We start from the raw sequence: 8,511 nt of genomic DNA, 5'->3' as shown, positions 1-8,511 counted from the left end.
GAAAGCACGACAGCCTAAAATCTCTGGGATGCAGCAAAGGTGGTCTCAAGAGGGAAATATATATTACTCCAGGCCTTCTTAAAAAAAGGAAGAAAGATCTCAATAACACAACCTAACCTTACACCTAAAAGAGCTGTATAAAGAACAGCAAATAAAGCCCCAAACAAGCAGAAGACAGAATAAGAAAGAATAGAGCAGAAATCGGTGATATCGAAATAAAACAAAACACAACAACACAAACAACATAAAGAAAAAAAAAACAGTAGAACAGATCAATGAAACCAGGAGCTCATTCTTTGAGAGAATAACAAAATTGATAAAACCCTAGCTACATTGATCAAAAAGAAAAGGAAAGGACACAAATAAATAAAATCATGAATTAAAGAGGAGAGATCACAACCAACACTTCAGAAACACAAAAAGTAATAGGTGAATATTAAGAGAAATTATATATCACCAAAACATGGGAAATCTGAAAGAAATGGATACATTCCTAGAAACATATAAACTACCAAAACTGAAACAGGAAGAAATAGAAAATTTCAACACACCCATAACCAGTAAAGAAATTGAATCAGTTATCAAAAATCTCCCAACAAACCAGAGGCCAGGGATGGATGGCTCCCCAGGGGAATTCTACCAAATATTTAAAGAACTCTTAACACCTATTCTTTTGAATATCTATTTCAAAATATAGAAACGGTAGGAAAACTTCCAAACTCATTCTACAAGGTCAGCATTACCTTGATTCCAAAACCAGACAAAGACCCCACTAAAAAGGAGAACTACAGACCAATTTCTCTGATGAACATGGATACAAAACTTCTCAACAAGATACTAGCAAACCGAATCCAACAATACATTCAAAGAATTATTCACCAGGATCAAGTGGGATTTATTCCTGGGATGCAAGGCTGGTTCAATATCCACAAATCAATGTGACACATCACATTAATAAAAGAAAGAATAAGAGCCACACGATCCTCTCAATAGATGCCGAAAAAACATTTGACGAAATTCAGCATCTCTTGATAAAAACCCTCAAGAAAGTAAAGATACAAGGATCATACCTCAAGATCATAAAAGCCATATATGAAAGACCACTGCAAATATCCTCAATGGAGAAAAACTGAGAGATTTTCCCCTAAGGTCAGGAACAGAACAAGGATGTGCACTCTCACCCCTGCTAGTTAACATAACGTTGGATGTCCTAGCCTCAGCAATCGGACCCCACAAAGAACTAAAATGCACCTAAATCAGCAAGGAGGAAGTCAAACTTTCACTATTTGCAGATGACATGATATTATATGTGGAAATCCCAAAAAACATTTCACCAAGAAACTGCTAGAACTGACACATGAATTCAGCAAAGTTGCAGGATATAAAATCAGTGTCCAGAAATCGGTTGCATCATTTCTTCAATATGAAGCAACAGAAAGAGAAATCAAGGAACTGATCCCATTTGTGATTGCACCAAACCCCACAAAATACCTAGGAATAAACCTAACCAAAGAGGTGAAAAATCGATACACTGAAAACTATAGAAAGCTAATGAAAGACATTGAAGAAGACACATGCACATGCACATGCACGCACACACACACACACACACACACACACACACACACAAAGGAAAAATATTCCATGCTCATGGATTGAAAGAACAAATATTTTTTAATGTCAATATTATCCAAAACAAACTACATATTCAATGCAATCCTTTTCCAAATAACACCAGGATTGTTCAAGAGCTAGAACAAATAATCCTAAAATTTTATGAAACCAGAAAAGACCCCAAATAGCCAAAGCAATCCTGAAAAAGAAAACCAAAGCTGGAGACATCACAATCCCAAACTTTAGCCTGTACTACAAAGCCGTAATCATCAAGACAGTATGATACTGGCACAAAAACACACACTTAGATCAATGGAACAGAATACAGAACCCAGAAATGGACCCACAAATGTATGGCCAACTAATCTTTGACAAAGCAGGGAAGAATATCCAATGGAGAAAAAAACAGTCCCTTCAGCAAATGGTGTGGGCAAAACTGGACAGCGACATGCAGAAGAACGAACCTGGACCACTTTCTTATGTCATACACAAAAATTAACTCGAAATTGGTGAAACACTGATAATAAGACAGGAAGCCATCAAAAGCCTAGAAGAAAAAAAAAGGCATTGAACTCTCTGACCTCAGCTGCAGCAACAACTTAATGACATGTCTCTGGGGGTAAGGAAAACAAAAGCAAAAATGAACTATTGGGACCTCATCAAGTAAAAAAGCTTCTGCACAACAAAGGGAACAATCAACAACACCAAAAGGCAAATGACAGAATTGGAGAAGATATTTACAACTGACACATCAGATAAAAGTTTAGTATCCAAAATCTATAAAGAACTTACCCAACTCAACACCCAATACAAATAATCCAGTGAAGAAATGGGCAGAAGACACGAATAGACACTTTTCCAAAGAAGATATCCAGATGGCTAATAGACACATGAAAAGATGCTTAACGTCACTCATCATCAGAGAAATACAAATCAAAACCACAAAGAGATACCACCTCACACCTGTCAAAATGGTTAAAATTAACAACTTAGGAAACAACAGATGTTGGCGAGAATGCAGAGAAAGGGGAACATTTTTGCACTGTTGGTGGGAATGCAAAATCGTGCAACAATTTGAAAACAGTATAGACGTTCCTCAAAAAATTAAAAATAGAACTCCACTACAACCCAGCAAATTGCACTACTAAGTATTTATCCAAAGGATACAAAAATACTGATTCGAAGGTTCACATGCACTCCAATGTTTCTAACAGTATCCAAATTATGGAAAGAGCCCAAATGTCCATCAACTGCTGAATAGATAAAGAAGATGTGGCATATATATATATATATCTATATATATATATATATATATAGGAATATTACTCGGTGATCAAAAAGAATGAAACCTTACTATTTGCAGCAATGTGGTGGGAACTAGTGTATTATGCTAAGCAAAATAAGTCAGTCAGAGAAAGACAAATATCACATGATTTCACTCAGATGTGGGATTTAAGAAACAAAGCAGATGAACATAGGTGAAGGGAAGGAAAAATAAGATACAAATGGAGAGCGAGGCGAACCATAAGATACTCTTCAATACAGAGAACAAAGTGACGGTCGCTGGAGGGGAGGTGGGGGGAGAGATGGGCTAAATGGGTGATGAGCATTAAGGAGGGCACTTGTTGGGATGAACACTGGGTGTTATATGTAAGTGATGTATCACTAAATTCTACTCCTGAAACTATTACACTATATGCTAACCAACTTATACTTAAATTTTAAAAGTCTGACTATCCTGACTGTGGTCCTACATTTAACTGGATAGGGAGAGGGACCGGTGGGTTCTTTCCAGTCACCATTTCCAAGCCACTTTGAATAGGAATGAAGCTGCCCTGAATCCTGTAGACCCCTCAGTTATCAGTTGAATACCACAGAGGGACTCCAGTCCATGCCACATGAAGCAGAAAAAATACCCAGCTAACCTCTGCCAGAATTGCTGGTCCACAAGATTGTGAGGCAAATTTAAATGGTTGTGGCTTTAAGTCACAACATTTCAAAGTCTTATGCCATGTAGCAAAAGATAACCAGAGCAAAGAGTGGAAGCTGGAACTGTGGTGCTTCCATAACAGAAAGGTAAAGTACATGGCATTGACCCTGGCCCCAGGAGTTGCTGGGAGCTGTAAGGGCTTCGAGGCATCTGTAGGTAAAGCTTTGTTGAAGGACAGGGTGGACTGTGCTTGGAGGCTGAAGAGAAAGTGATTCATGTTACCAAGTGCTAGCAAAGTTTGGTAATGCCCTCACCTGTAGTAGTGTGGAAAATAGGAACAGGTGGGGGAGCAGGTGGATTTGACTGTGATTTCCAAGCATAATACTGAATAGGCCAGCTGGTTCCTCAGCCGTGTATGATATGTTGAAGGATGGATAAAGAGAGGTGAGGGGTGCCTAGGTGGCTGTCAGTTGAGAATCTGACTCTTGGTTTCAGCTCAGGTCATGATCTTGTGGTTTTGTGAACTTGAGCAAACCCATGTTGGGTCTTGGAATTCTCTCTCTCCCTCTCTCTCTGCCCCTCCCCAACTCATGGTGTCTCTGTCTCTCTCAAAATCAATAAATTAACCTCAAAAAAAGAGATAGGTGAGTTAAAAGCATGACTGTTCTCAAGTTCTCAAGCAGAATTCAGGAGAAACATGTAAGGAGTCAAGACCTGCTGGGTTCTGGTATAAAGCTGGTTCTCATCCATAGCATCTCCAAAGAGCAAAAAAGCTCTCAGAGTAAGAAATGGCACCAGAAGAAAAATCATCTCAGTGTTGTAGATGTAAGACCCTAGTGAGACTTCGGAAAGATTTAAGGTGTGTCTCATAAATTCTCTTAACTAGGTTGTCCACCTCCAAAACATATGCAGGACACAGGGAAGAAAGAGCAAGTCTCTAGTTCTTAGACTTTCTTTTTTCAATTCACAAAGTCTAATTTCATTTACTTGTGTTTTCACAGGGTTATTCGATACAACTGATATACAACCTTGTGTAAGTTTAAGGTGTACAACATGTTGATCTGACATATACATATATTGCAAAATGATTACCACAATAAGGGTAGTTAACACGTATGTCACCTCACATAACTGGAATTTTTGTGGGGGATGAGCACATTTAAGATTCGCTCACTCAGCAACTATTTCTATATAATACATTATTGTTAACTACTGTACCCTGCTATACATAAGCTCCCCAAAACTTATCCAACTTATAACTAGAAACGTGTACCCTTTAAATAACATTGACAAATTTCCCCCACCCGCCAGGCCCTGGAAACCACCATTCTCTTGCCTTCTACAAATTGGGTTTTTCTAAATTTTTTTTTTTCAACGTTTATTTATTTTTGGGACAGAGAGAGACAGAGCATGAACGGGGGAGGGGCAGAGAGAGAGGGAGACACAGAATCGGAAACAGGCTCCAGGCTCCGAGCCATCAGCCCAGAGCCTGACGCGGGGCTCGAACTCACGGACCGCGAGATCGTGACCTGGCTGAAGTCGGACGCTTAACCGACTGCGCCACCCAGGCGCCCCCAAATTGGGTTTTTCAATACCACATATAAATGAGATGATAGAGTATCTGTCTTTCTCTGTGTCACTTATTTCACTTAGCATAATGCCTTCAAAGTCTATCATAGTGTTGCAATTGGCAGGATCTTCTTCTTTTTTACACCTTAATATATCTCTTGTATGTATATACCACTGTTCTTTTTCCATTCATCCATCAATGGATGCTTAGATTGTTTCCATGTCTTGACTATTGTGAAAATACTGCCACAAACATGAGAGTGAAGACATCTCCTCAAGATTCTGATTTCATATCTTGGATATATGCACAGAAGTGGAATTTCTGGATATTATGGTAGTTCTATTTCACTTTTTGAGCAATCTCCATACAGTTTGAATTGCATTTCCATAATGATTAATAATGTTGAGCACGCTTCCATGTTCCTATTGGTCATTTGTTATGTCTTCTTTGGATAATGTCTATTCAGATCCATTGCCTAGTTTTTAATCAGTTTTGTTTTGTTTTGTTTTGTTTTTCCTATTGGTTGTATAAGTTCCTCATACATTTTGGATATTAGCCCCTTGTGAGGTATAAGACTTGCAAATATTTTCCCCCATTCCATAGGTTGCCTTTTTGTTTCGTCAGATGCAGTCTGGATCTAGAACTTGAGTCCTGAACTTCAAGGATGGGATGAGATCTTAACTGGCTTAAGACCTTCTGGGTCCTGCCTCCAGAAGTCCTGAACTATCTTTTTACAAATCTGAAAAACTCACTGGAGAGACAGGACAAATGGAGAAGAAGAAGGGGCCAGAAGAGCCTGGTTGTCTAGCTATCCCTGCCAAGGCACCACTCAGATGAGTAAAGTCATCCTAAATACTCACTGAAAGCCCATCTATCCACTGAATACCAGCGAGGGACCTCACCCATGCCACATGCAACAGAAGAATTGTTCAGTCAAGTCCTGCCAAAATTCATACGTGCTCAGATTCAGACATGTGTATGGCAAGATATAGCTCTGTGTGTAGACAGATACAGGCCTGTGTGTGATCAGATCAAATACGTATACATACACGTATGCATTCATATGTGTAGTCAGATACTGATCCATGTGCTGTCAGATACAGACCTCTGTGTGTTCACATACAGACACATACATGACGCTGGATACGACCTACATATCATTGAATATGTACCTACGTGAGGTCAGATGCAGATCTCTGTGGTTGAATATATACTTGTGTATTGTCAAATGTAGGCCTATCAACATTGCATACAAACAAACACCAATGCCTTTGAGGACTGTGCTATAATTCATGCCAGCAAAAGACACTAAGCCCTTTCCAGTCAGCTCTTTGAAAATGTGAACCAAAGGTAAATAAGACAAGCCACTTTTTAAATAAGAAAACCAAAAGGCAAGATTCCTGTGTGCTCTATGGAGATGATTACAAATTGTTATTGAGACATTGATCAAGCCTTCATAATACATGTCTCATTCTGGGTGGGAAAACAAGATATTAAAACATCCATTTTCCTCAAAATCAATGTGGAGGGTCATGAAATTTTAAATATATCATTATGGGAAGCTTTCAGACTTAAAAAAAATAATCCTAAAGTGTATCAGGACAAATAAATATCTAGAAATTGCAAGAAACTTGAAAAGGGTGAGTATTTAAGAGCAATTATACCCATGAGGTATAAAACACATGAAAATCCTTGACTACTGACAAGGATGTTGGTGGTAGGCAACGACACCAGAGAAAAAGGGGGAGGAGGTGGAGGATGCGACAGCAGAGGAGGGGAAATGGCCCCAAATCAGACCTACTATTTGTATAAAGTTTGACATATTACATACAGAAATTGAAATTATTACTGAAATTAATAATAACATTGGCAGATTACATATCCTGTTTGAGGAAAACAAGATTAGATATGTCTCATCACAAACAGAAACAAATGGTGGATAATTTTAAAAGAAAGATTTTCTGAGCCCTTGGGCGGGTCAGTTGGTTGAGTGTTCAACTCTTGATCTTAGCTCAGGTCTTGACCTCAGGGTCTTGAGTTTAAGCCCTGCATTGAGCTCCACACTGGGGGTGGAGCCTACTTTAAAAAAAAAAAGGTAGTAATCTTGAAAAACTTTTTCCAGAGATATTTTTTAGAAAGATGTTAAAATGTATAAATTCACTGAAAAAGATGTATATGAAATTTTCCAAGAGTGATGGGATAGAAGAAATCAAAAAGTAAAAGAATAATACAATATAATGTCTTTATAGCGAACACACATAATGCTACCAAAGCAACATATTTGTAGAAAATATCAAAGAAGACTAAATATCTATAGCAAATATATATATTTAATGAAGAAAAGACTCAAAATCCTTACTCCAATAGATCAAGACTTCAAGAATGTAAGTAATAGACAAAGTTCATGGAGTGAATTCTATGTCCCTCACACTACACAAATACAGACTACATAGACAATTAAGTCACTGTTCCTGACTTAAGAGAACTTACAGACCAATGAACACAGACAACCAAGATTTTATCTCCTCACTTGAAATAACAATACACGTTGGAGATAACATAAAATATGTCTAAATCCATTTGGGCTGCTGTAACACAATACCACAGCCTGAGTGGCTTCAACCACAGTCATTTATTTCTCAAAGTTCTGGCGTCTGGGTAGTCCAAGATCAAGGCACTGGCTGGTTCTGCGTCTAGTGAGAGCCCACTTCCTGGTTCATAGCTAACCATCTTTTCATTGTGTCCTTACATGGCAGAAGGGGCACGTGAGTTCAGACACTCTCTGATTAATAAGAGCTCTCCTCTCATGATGTAATCACCTCTCAAAGGCCCCACCTCCAAACACCACATATCATAGAGGACATAACATCTGAAACTTGGGGGGTGGGGGGGAGACACAAATATTCAGTGCATAGCAACATCCAAAAGTTGATGACTTAATTATATAATTCCCGCTAAAATCAAATGTTTAATCTTATTTAATGAAAAGCACTATGTTGGGAAGTCTTTGAGATGACATAAGGAATCTTCACATAATAGTAATAGGGATAAAACTCAGGATATAAAGTCTCTCATACACTGTGATTTACCAGGGAAAATGCCCCATGCCCCCATAGCCTGGGCACCTCTTGAATCCAGAGTAACTGAAGGAGGCAGAACCATGAGTTTCTTTGACACATGCTTCCTACTGTAGTAGAGGCAGATTAATATTTTCTTTGAAGCCTAATTCAGAGAAAGGAAGGCTTATGAAAGAGATCTCGGTTAAATAAATCAATATATATTATGGCCTATTTATTACCTAACACTCTGTATTCCATTAACAGCAGAGGTCAGAATGGCATGCCATATTGTCAGCACCTTTCCCACCAATGATATCACCCAAAATATCTCATCTCAG

Source organism: Lynx canadensis, chromosome D1 (genome assembly GCF_007474595.2).
Source record: "Lynx canadensis isolate LIC74 chromosome D1, mLynCan4.pri.v2, whole genome shotgun sequence".
Classification (NCBI taxonomy): Eukaryota; Metazoa; Chordata; class Mammalia; order Carnivora; family Felidae; genus Lynx; species Lynx canadensis.
The sequence above is the reverse complement of the archived record's forward strand: the minus strand, read 5'-3'. Positions refer to the sequence as shown.